An 11885-nucleotide genomic window follows, 5' to 3' on the forward strand; every position below is an offset into this window, starting at 1 on the left:
ACAAGTAGGAGTATGATGCATTAGCTTCACACATAACCCATAGTATTCAAAGAAATGTGTTAAATAATTTTCTTTTCCTCTAATAAAAAATAGAAGACATTTGACTTTTAATAAATCTGTAGGAGGATAAAAGGAAAAATAAAATTATTTAAGATGAGCATTATTTAAAAAAAAGAAAGCAATACTTAGAACTGTATTGTAGAGATGAGATAAAGATCTAATAATTTAGTTAATTATGTTTTGCTAAATAACAAAAACATCAACATATCACATCAAAGTAATATTTTTAAGACCCAACTTCACCTTATACACTGAAAATAATTAATAGGCCAAAGGAGGGACATTTATAAATTGTGTGGATTATTAAAAAGGCAGAATATTTCCTGTAGCTCTCCCATACAAAAATAAAGGCATTTTTTATCTTGTCAAGAGGAAAGGGAAAGACTAGTAGGTAATATTATAAAGGAACAAATTACAAAATGAAAATAAAATAGATTAAACTCAGATATTAAATGAAATTTATGCTAATAAAAACTCTTAAAGTGATCTAATTTCCCCCTTTGCTATTATAAAAATTATATAACCTACCTTTGTCTGACAGTCCATCAAATTAATAAAAAAGTCTTTTGCAAGCAACATTAGCTTTAGTAGAAGATATCCTAAAGAAGTGCGTAATAGTATTTCACTGAATGAATCTGATAGGATTATAGGGTCTTTACATTTTAGGAAAAGCCCTAGGTCACATGGAAACCCATTTATTAACAGAAAAAGTAATTCCAATATATATGTATGAAATTGTCTTACTAATCTCAGCTGCCCCTTTCTCAGTGTTCCTAAACCTAAAACATTAAAATTTGCCTTGTTTTATGATTTAAGTTTTTGCTCTGCATCTTCTGGGTCATTTACCCTCAGCCTAGCTACTTCTGTTCTCTTATCAAAGTAATACTATTTGTAGAATTTTTAAAAAGAAAACAGGACCACAGTTTGTCAGTTCTAGTTGGTGATTTTCCACCTACTAGGGAGGCTGTACATTGTATGGGACAGAGCCCAAATTAAAATAATGGTTATACTATGTATTATTCTCACAAACTTGTGAATTTTCCTAAATTCTCTGAACCTCATTTCTACATCTTTAAAGTTACTATAAGAATTACAAATATTTTAGATTCCACATATAAGTGATATCATATGGTATTTGTCTTTCTCTTTCTGACTTATGTATATAGCACAGGGAACTATATCCAGTCCTGTGGGATGCACCATGATGGAAGCTAGTTTGAGAAGAAGAACACACACACACACACACATATATGACTCAGGTGCTTTAAAAAAAAAAAAAAAAAAAAAAAAAGGGAGTTCCCGTCGTGGAGCAGTGGTTAACAAATCCGACTAGGAACCATGAGGTTGTGGGTTCGGTCCCTGCCCTTGCTCAGTGGGTTAATGATCCGGCGTTGCCGTGAGCTGTGGTGTAGGTTGCAGACGCGGCTTGGATCCCGCGTTGCTGTGGCTCTGGCGTAGGCCGGTGGCTACAGCTCCGATTCAACCCCTAGCCTGGGGAGCCGCGGGAGCGGCCCAAGAAATAGTAACAACAACAACAACAAAAGACCAAAAAAAAAAAAAAAAAGACAAAAAATATTGTATTGCGTTATAGTTGATTTACAATGTTGTATTAGCTTCAGGTTTACAGAAAAATTAATCACAGATACACCAACATATATTTATTCTTTTTTTCCCATATAGGTTTTTAGAGAACATTAAGTAGACTTCCACGTAAAAACATGGAATGCTTCATGAATTTGCAAGTCATTCTTGGGCAGGGGCCATGCTCATCGTCTCTGTATCATTCCAAATTTAGTATGTGTGCTGCTAAAGCAAGCACTGCAATAGCTCTTTCTCAAATTCTCAAAACATTCTGAAAACCAAAAAAGATTAAAGTTCATTTCCCTTTGGACTTAGGTTTTATTACACTTAATGTCCACATAGAAAATCCTCTTTGTATAAACAAGTATATTCTTTGTTCATATTTGTCTTGCAAAATTATGATAACATTCTAATATCTTTAATTCTGATCACTCAACATCCATCACCACGTCAGATGACATACTTGCATTTTAACTTCTCTCTGAGATTCAGTGCTAAGGAGGGAACAAGCAGAGAATTCCAGTGTCTTTGGGCGGCCCATACTGAGCAGTGCTTTGCTATCAAGCCCAGAATCTATCACTAAAACCCTCAAATCACATCAATCCTAGAACTAGTCTTTTAAAAAGTATTTGGTAATGAGAAAATATGAGACATCCTTTTTCAAAATCAAAATTTAAGTATATAAATTCCTTATTCGATGTCTAAAGTAAGTATGAGTATTTTACTTTCTATTTCCTACTAGCATATTAGATTTTAAACTAATCTGGGATTTACATTGGAAGTGAAATATTTTCACTTCAGCAGGAATTTACATTTAACTCCCATTAGGAGCTGGGATTAACAGATACACACCACTATGTCTAAAATATGTAAACAATAAGGACCTACTCTGTATCACAGGTAACTACCATATTACAGGTTATCTTTCAATAACCTATTATGGAAAATAATCTGAAAAAATATATATAATGGAATCACTTTTCAGTACACCTGAAACTAAAACAATATTGCAATAAAAAATTAATTAAAAATACACTGATATATATATATATCCATCCAGAAAAGTAATGCAGCATAACATGCTTGACTGGAAGGTGAGCATTTAATATTCACAGATTATCCAGAAGCTCCAAAAGGACTATGCTTTATAAGCTTATTTTACCTGAGAGATAAATGTACCAGTATTATTTTGGTTAATATATATTTGGGCATCTGAAATTCTTCCATGTGTTTATGTAACACAACATTATCTACTAACTCTTTAAAAGTGGAAACCATAACAAAAACTGTGTATTTCTGTAAACAATTAAGCAATTATTTTGTTTTCAGTTGATGCTAAAGACTGTCAGAAAGCCAGATCCTTTGAGGTATCCCTTCTTTAGCAAGTTTAAGTTAAACATTGATTATGGATAAAGAATAGGATACTTGTCCCAATTCTTTTTGAAATAATTTTTTAAAAATTTTTCCTACATTTTTATTGAAGACAACAAAAAATGATAATAGTATTTAAGTTTTACAAACTATAAATTGGAGACGTATGGATTTACTGAATTGCAGATTGTCAACATGCCATTTTCTCTTTTTGCAAAGAATTTCTTAAGGCCCCAAATCTCAAAGGAATATCATACTTTGAAGTGAAGAGTATAATACATATGAATATTGTCTTTTAGGAACACTGGGAAATCTATTATTATGCAAATTACTCAATTTTATTCAATTCCATAAAAGTTAATCTCGGTTCAGAAATATAAATTCTATGAGAAATCTACTGATTGACATTTAATAAAAATGTATCTTCTTTTTTATAAGAACTTATTTTAGTTGTCCAGGCTTCTTATTTTGAGGAGATGGAAGAAACATGTTTTGTTTATTTAGAAATTATGTAACAGTATTATGAAATTTTAATTGACCTTCATATAAAATAAGCAAAATTGTAAACTCTAAATAAGTAGACATTATTTATTTATTCCAGTACAAAAAAGTCTTCACCCAAAAATAATTATAGGAATCATTCTCTATAGCAGCATTCCTTAAGATAACTCATAATGTCAGTGTACATTTGAGTCCTTAGAAATAATTACAAATCTTGAAGCTATCAATTAAATTACATAAATTAACAATACTTCCAAGAATATTTTTAAAACTAAGTTTTACTATCTATCTACTCTGTAACCAAACTCTTAGCCAATGATTCATAGTAAGAAAATATCATTAAAATCCACAGAATAAAACCAATAGTCCTATAATGATGTAGTTGGTGGTACTTTATACATATTGGCCAATTGTAACATGTAGCATTCAATCAATACAAGCACTGGTCATGAGGCAACTATGGTGTTGTCCCTTGTGTATGTCATTATGACAGAGGTAGAAAATAACAGAGACAGCATCCTTGGGCTCTAAACGTCTCTTCTAGAAGTAACACATTTCACATACACAATTCCATACAGTGGCTTCTCTGACCTACTGGCTCTGAGTAGAGATAATAACTGACACAGACCAGAGGCTATAGCTAACCCACAATGAACATTTGTGACTGAGACATAAATCTTAGTTGTTTCAATCTACTAAGATTTACTGGTTATTATCTGGCTTACCCTGGTTAGTGTTCAAATTTGTTTCACCTTGGAACCTGCTTTTCACAGGATACCTATTAACATCTAATAAGATACTGGTATGATACAGAAAATGGCTGGAGTAACTCTTCTCTTATGCAATAGTATTAAAAGATAAAAAAGGAAATGTTTTGGAGTTGTTGTGAAAGCCTTGTTCTTGACACAGCAAGACTGAGGCCTGAGGAAAACAATACCTAAACCTAAAACAATTCTTTACATGATGTTCTCCCCAGCAACAACTTCATAAATATACCTATGCACAATATTATAGCTGACCCCCAAGAGTCACCCAGATATATTAATTTATTCATTTAATAGTTCTTTTCTGAATCCTCGCTAGATGCGAACAGTATCAGGGACCCACTCCCAATCCACCATGTGTTTGTGTCCTTAAATTGCCCAGGGATAATGCAGAAAATTCTAGCTTCCCAATCTGTCTCACAGAAGTTTTAAATACTTTATTAATCTTATTGTGATAAATTTTTTGAGATGTCAACTTGGCTAGGATATAATTCCCAGTGACTTAATGGAATGTTTGTCTGGGTGTGCTGTGAATGGATTTTGCAGATTTAATTGGAGTTCCTAATTAGTTGACTTTAGAATCAAGGGAGATTGACCAGAATAACTGGGTGGGCCTGAATTAAATCCACTGGAATGTTTTAAAAGCAGGGCTGAAGTTTCCCAAAAAGAAAAAAGACATTGCACTTTGGCTTTTGTCTGTGGCTCAAATGCCACACATTATTCTGCCAACTTATTCTAATCAACATAATATTTTGGGAATTTATCCACATTATATTCATTTAGGTAACTCTAGTTCAGTTTCTCCCTCTGATAATCTTATCTTCCACTATATGAACATACCAAAACTATTTGTCTATTCTCCTGTTTATGGACACTAATGTTTTTCAATTCTACTGCTCTTACATAAAAAGCTACCATAAGCATTATTATATTTATCTCCATATAAACATTTATAAGAGTTGCTGTAAAGTATATACCTAGAGGTGGAAAGTTTCTTCAGCTTTATCAGATATTGAAAGTCACTGTACAAAGCTGGTGAACAAATTTATAATACCACCAGGAGTGTACAAACTGTACCATTACACCAGACCCTCACCAGCACTTAGCATCTTCAGCCTTTTTAATCTTGATCAGGTTAATGGATGTGAATCGAAACATCATTTTAATTTTATTTTCATTTCCAGTGGGGTGGAGCATCTTATTTTTATGAGAAATTTAAATTTATTCTGTGCCTTGCCTGCTTGTTTCCTTTAAATACTTTTATATTGAGAGTTTGTTGTTGTTGTTGTTGTCGTTCATGTCTTTTTGCCTTTTCTAGGGCCGCTCCCCCAGCATGTGGAGGTTCCCAGGCTAGGGCTCTAATCAGAGCTGTAGCCGCCAGCCTACACCACAGCCACAGCAATGCGGGATCTGAGCCACGTCTGCGACCTACGCCACAGCCGGATCCTTAACCCACTGAGCAAGGCTGGGGGTCAAACCTGCAACCTCATGGTTCCTAGTCAGATTCATTAACCACTGAGCCACGATGGGAACTCCTATATTAAGAGTTTTATTGTACAACTGAAACTAATATAACATTGTAAATCAACTATACTCCAATAAAATTAAATTTTAAAAAATGAAAAAAAGGAGTTTTGTACTTTATATACTGACGTTTAAAATTCTTAATATAATTTAAATAATTTATTATCAGTTTTGATCATTATATATAGTTGCTTCTGTCTCTGAGCTGTTTTCTTCTACTCTGTTAAAAGTAACTTTTTTTTTTGTCTTTTGTCTTTTTTGTTGTTGTTGTTGTTGTTGCTATTTCTTGGGCCGCTCCCACGGCATATGGAGGTTCCCAGGCTAGGGGTTGAATCGGAGCTGTAGCCACCGTCCTACGCCAGAGCCACAGCAACTCGGGATCCGAGCCGCATCTGCAACCTACACCACAGCTCACGGCAACGCCAGATCGTTAACCCACTGAGCAAGGGCAGGGACCGAACTCGCAACCTCATGGTTCCTAGTCGGATTCGTTAACCGCTGCGCCACGACGGGAACTCCTAAAAGTAACTTTTTTATCAGAATTTTATAATTTTAATGTATTCAAAATGACCACTGCTTTCTTTCATAGTTTGCTTCTTTATGCCTTCTCAGCCTTGCCCTCTGATCTCCCACCAATTCTGTGATGTCTAAGTAGCCTTTCAAAAAATGTCCTTTGGTTAAAACTGACCAGATGCATTTTCTGTTATTTTCAAATCAGCTAATAAAACCTTAAGACAACATTATGACTTTATCTGAAAACCAATCAAACTTTAGGCAGAAAAAAATCTTTGCAAAATAACACAAAAGGCCTGTTTATTTCCTGAAAAAAGTGTCATCATTTTTTAAAATTCAAGATTAGATAGCAGATATAGCAACACATGAGTGAGACTCATAGCATATTTATACTTCTGTATTATAAAATTCACATGCAATCAAAAAGACAGCCATGCAGCTGATAAATACTTTTGAAAAAATCATTAATATTGATTACTGAATATAGTGTGAATTGGAGACATTTTCACATTACTTGTCATTAACATGGAACTTTTTGCAGGTTTTTGTGAGTCCTTGCAATTTGTAAAGCTGAGTTTAAATAAGAAAGATAAGTATATTAAAAGAGAATCAAGTACAATGCAAAAATTCCAGAACTATAACTCTAAAGTCACTTCTCAAAACTAGACAAACAAAAACCACTTGCAAAATGATGAGAATAATGGTAGGGAGTTTTAAGTCTCAGAGGCCATGAGGACTAGCCTGTTTCATCTAGGAAGATTTGCCCTTAGTCATCCAGCTGTAAGAATAATTGTTGTTCTTGAAATCTCTCGAGGGTCAAGAGATGAAACCAAAACAGTTTGTTTGTTTTTCTTTTTGTCTGAGATGGCTAAAAATCATCAAGGAGGCATAACCCATTAATTAAGTTCATCTTACTGAAAAGTTCATCTGGGAAGCTATGGAAAAATTAGGCAAGGTTTTCAAATAGTTATGCTCATAGTTTTGCTGCCTATTGCTAAGTGACACTAAAGATTGTTATCTTTCTTTCTGCCACAACAAAATTGATGCTGTAATAACTGACTCCATGAAACTGAACTGCTATTCCAACTCTAAGAATGTCTACAGCCTCTCTACAACTGGCAATGGTATATTTCGTGTGTGTTATGTATGTATGTGAAAACATATTTAGCCATGTTTCAGAATTCAAAAGTATAAAACACGGTTAGAAGTCTCAGAGTGTACTATTCCTATTTGGCTTTTTTATGGAGTCCCTTTTTAGATTTGCTTTATTCTGATCCATGTGCCAAAAAATGCTGACAAAGCTGATGATAAGAGGAAGGAATTTCAGAAACCCAGGGGTAGAAGCCAACCCATACCTTGGCCTATGGTTTACCTTGTCAAAAGTTCCAGGGATTAAGGGTCAAACACTAACTTGCTATTAAAAATTCACCAGGCTTCCTCAGACTCATTAGTACTTTTCTGTAACACCTCTTCTAAGTGGCTTCTAATCTAATAGGATAAAACACAACTGGTGTGTTTTAATGCTTTAATTGGTTGTCAGAGTGGTTTTCGTTTATGTCTGTTTGGAAGTAATTAATCCATAAGGAAGAGCCTTTATCTTGTTGCTCTCATTTGGTTTTCATTTTCTTGATAGAAATTCCTTTGCAAAAGAATGCTTATCGTGGAGCAAAATGCCATCTTACTCTGATAAGTGGTAAGAATTCGTAGGAATACACAAAAATAGAGAGCACCTAATGGATAGTACTTAATATTATTCTTTTATATTCAGTGCATTTGCTATTAGTATAGAGTAGAAAAGAAACAACAATGCCAACAAAGATGAGAAATAGTCCTCTGGCTAATCCTCCAAATCATTTTATCTGTAATTAATCCATAGTCAGAACAGGCAGCTGACATAAGTAAAAACGATTGTTCTGACAAGATCTCTTCATAAGAGTCTCTTAATGAAAATGTGGGATTTCTACGTGGTGGGAAATTATGTTAACACGCAGCATTAACTATTTAGGAATCCAAAGGCAAAATGGAAAGAAACAGGAGAAGCTGGCAAATGTGATGTCCTTGTTTGTACTTACTCTCTTTGTAAATGTTCAATCTTTCCCCAATATATAGAGCAACACATTTTTAACCTCCATGGTGAAAAGTAAAACCATTAAAAATTTTAAAAACAATTTAATATTAGGTTTTGGTGCTCATACTTTAGGGTCTTCAAAAGTAATACACATATTAGATTGCTGGTCTAGATATATTAAATAGATTTTTCACTTTTATTTTACAGTCCACATTACAGAATAGTGTTACCAACCCCCAGTGGTACTTCAGGCTTGAGTCCCTAGCAAAGTAAATATTGGTGCCTCATTATAGCAAACAAATGGACATGGTCTAAGTCATTTCTAACAGGGTTATGTGCATATATATTTAAGAAGAGAGAATTTGTTCATTATTTCCCTCCTCAGGGTGCAACACATCAGGCTCTGCAACTAAATAAAACTGTACTGGGACAGCATAAAGTGAAATATTTTTACAATAAGGAGGAGATTAAATATGTGCTTTTTTTGAGGAAGGAAAAACCACCCATCTTCATTGGCAACATGCGGTTGAGGTAACGACAGGCATCATTTGTCCTGTTACTCTCAGGAAGTCTCTCTCCCTATCTTCATCAGCAGGGTAGGCAATGGCAACTCAATCCCTTTATGATGGCATAATTTAATGCCCCAGGAAGCTTACATAATCCAAAAACTGCTTTGGAATAACTCCAGATCAAATTGGACTTTTGAGAAGAGTCTGCTAAGAGTAAAGAAAGTGCTTCTTCCCACAACCCTGAAATTGTATGACCCTAATTTTGCCAATAAACATACATAATGGCCAGACATTGTTGTTGGAGAGTAGCCTTTTCCTTATATTGCCTTAGTGGGAATGAAGCCCCTATTTCACTCTCAGGAGAGAGCAAAGACGGGCCACTCTTTTCTCTTGTCTCATTCTTGACCAACTAGTAAATTTAGGGTAAAGATTCCTCTGTTTGTGAATCTTAGCATGTTACATCTTGCTGTTTATCATATTGTCAATTCTGAAGGCCAAGACTTATCTGTGCTTCTAGTATCTTGTTCACTTTTGATGGAAATGTAAACTAAATCAAATCTGCAGTTCTCTGCAGCCAAAAGAGGATAAGAAAGTTCTCTATAAATGGGTTTGAGTAATTACCAGTATATGTCATTAAGTGAAAAGGTAAAAACAAGTGTGTATAATATATGACTTTGTGCCAAAAGAAGAAGAAGGAGAAGAAGAAAACCGAAAAAGGAAGGGAGGGAGGAAGGCAGAAAGGGAGGGAAAGGCATAAAATAATGGAAATGATACCTATGGGAGCAGACGGGAATGAGGCAGAACAGAAATGGTAAGAAGTGTACCACCTTTCTATATAGTCTAAGTTTTGAACCAGAGCAATATTTTATATTATTTCACATATTCAAATATAAAATTAAATCAAAAGCAGGAAAGAATAAAGACTAAATTATATATAGAGAGAAATAAATGAAATTAAGAAATTAGAAAAAGATAAGCAAATTTAATCTAAAGAAAGAAGAACAAAAGCATAAAAATCAATTAAACAGAAACATAAAAGTGATATAGAAAGTGAGCTAAAACCATCATTCATATTAGATAGAAAGTTACCAAAGTTAACTAAGGTCATGTTGAAATGACCTAGGAGCCAACTTAAAGAAATTCTGACAAAATAATTGAAATAATTTAAGCTCCAATAAGGATATTAATTGGAACAGACTGAAACAGCAAATACATTTAGGTTTATGAGTTTGCATCAAATTTAAAGAAAAAACTAATTAACTTTGGAGAATGATATGGAATCAATTAATTATCTTGAAAGAATGAAACATATATCATAGCTTTTTATAAGGGGGTGGGATGAAAAGAAATCTAATCAAGTCTTTAGATTTAACTACCAATTACAGGGAAGACAGAGAACATGTAAAACATACCATGAGTATCAAATCAGCAACTTTCATACTATGGGAAAGTCTCCAATTAAAACCACTTGATTTTCCAAAATAATAGATTTTAAGAGGAAAAAAGCATAGTAAAAAAAAGTAATGAGACTTAACACAAGTATGGTGTTGAAAAACTAAAAGAGAATGTTTTAGGATGCATACTTGGAATGATAAGAGACATTTTTACAGAAGCAAGAAAGTGATTCCCATAAAAGTAAGGATAATAGTTTTATTTAGCGTAGAAAGCAGAGAGGTGATAAGGAAGGGTCATATTGAGGGTTTTCGAGTAGAGTTCTTGGACTGTGTTCTTGAATTCCTAAGGTTTTTTGTTCCTTGAAATAGACTTCTTCAGTATAAGACACTGAGGTCAAAAAGTAAATAATAAAAATGTTAAGGGAATTTAGGAGGGCTATCAACAGAAATACAGATTACTGCAAAAAGGAACTATAAAGAGGAACCATGAAAAATTAGAAAACTCATTTGCCACAACTAAAGCTGAGCTAAAGACATTGAATAGCAGATTGAATAATGCAGAAGAATGAATAAGTGATCAGGAAGATGCAATAATGGAAATCACACAATCACAACAGCAGACAGAAAGCCAAATGAAAGCAAAAAAGAGACATGGGATAATACAAAGCATGCCAATCTACAAAAAAAAAAAAAAAAAACTGTTAAATTATAAATCTGTTTAGGAGTTCCCACTGTGTCATGGTTAAGAATCTGTTTGCAGCAGCCCAAGTCCCTGGGGAGCCTCAGGTTTGATCCCTGGCCCTGCACAGTGGGTTAAAGGATTTGATGTTGCTGCAGCTGTGGTGGTAGGTCAGAGCTCTGGCCTGGACTTGATCTCTGGTCCAGGATGCAGGATCTCTTCCATATGCAGAGGGTGCGGCCATTGGGGGGGAAAAAAACTGTTTAATGTTTCTTTTCTGCATCTGTGTTATAAAAAGCTTTTTTCCAAAAAAGACTTTAGATCTGAAAAATATGTCTAAGTTCTCCCCCCAGGGTGCTTAAAATGGGCTGCATTAAAACTCTAGAAAAATAAATAAATAAACAAATCCAGTGGATTGGCTTAAGGAGTTTGAACACCTCAAAATTGTTCCCAATTCTTTATGTGCCCCCAAGACTAGGATCCATCAGTCAAGGAGGATAGTTTCTCCCCATTTATGTTTTTACTGTTTCTTCTTAAACTTTCCTCACACAAGAAAATGGTGTCAAAAAACAGCTATTTAGGGAAAGGGTTATTTCTACAGACAGGGAAGAGTCAGGGTAGTGAGGGTGGAAGGGACAGAAAAACATTAAAGACATGACTATAGAAAAAGATAACTGCTAATACAAAATTTAAAAGAAAAACTAAAATACAATAAAATGAAGGTTATCCAATTACTTCCTTTGTCACCATTTTCTTACACTTGTTAACTTTGCTTCTGGTCTAGTTAGGTTTGATAGATTGGCTTTTTTCCTACTTCTTAATTACTTCTTGGATGGTCCATCTATTTTTTTCCGTTGGTTTTCTTTTTCTTTTTTTTCTTTTTTTTTTTTTTTTTTTTTTTTGTCTTTTTGCATTTTCTAG

General features: G+C 34.0%; 1 non-coding gene across 1 annotated transcript; it reads right to left on the reverse strand.

Moving 5' to 3' along the window:
* Positions 1-1772: 1772 nt before the first annotated feature.
* Positions 1773-1879, reverse strand: LOC125134866 (U6 spliceosomal RNA). The gene has a single exon (XR_007136853.1). It is a non-coding gene; the product is annotated as a U6 spliceosomal RNA (small nuclear RNA).
* Positions 1880-11885: the final 10006 nt, after the last annotated feature.

The sequence above is a fragment of the Phacochoerus africanus genome, chromosome 8, assembly GCF_016906955.1.
Source record: "Phacochoerus africanus isolate WHEZ1 chromosome 8, ROS_Pafr_v1, whole genome shotgun sequence".
Lineage (NCBI taxonomy): Eukaryota > Metazoa > Chordata > Mammalia > Artiodactyla > Suidae > Phacochoerus > Phacochoerus africanus.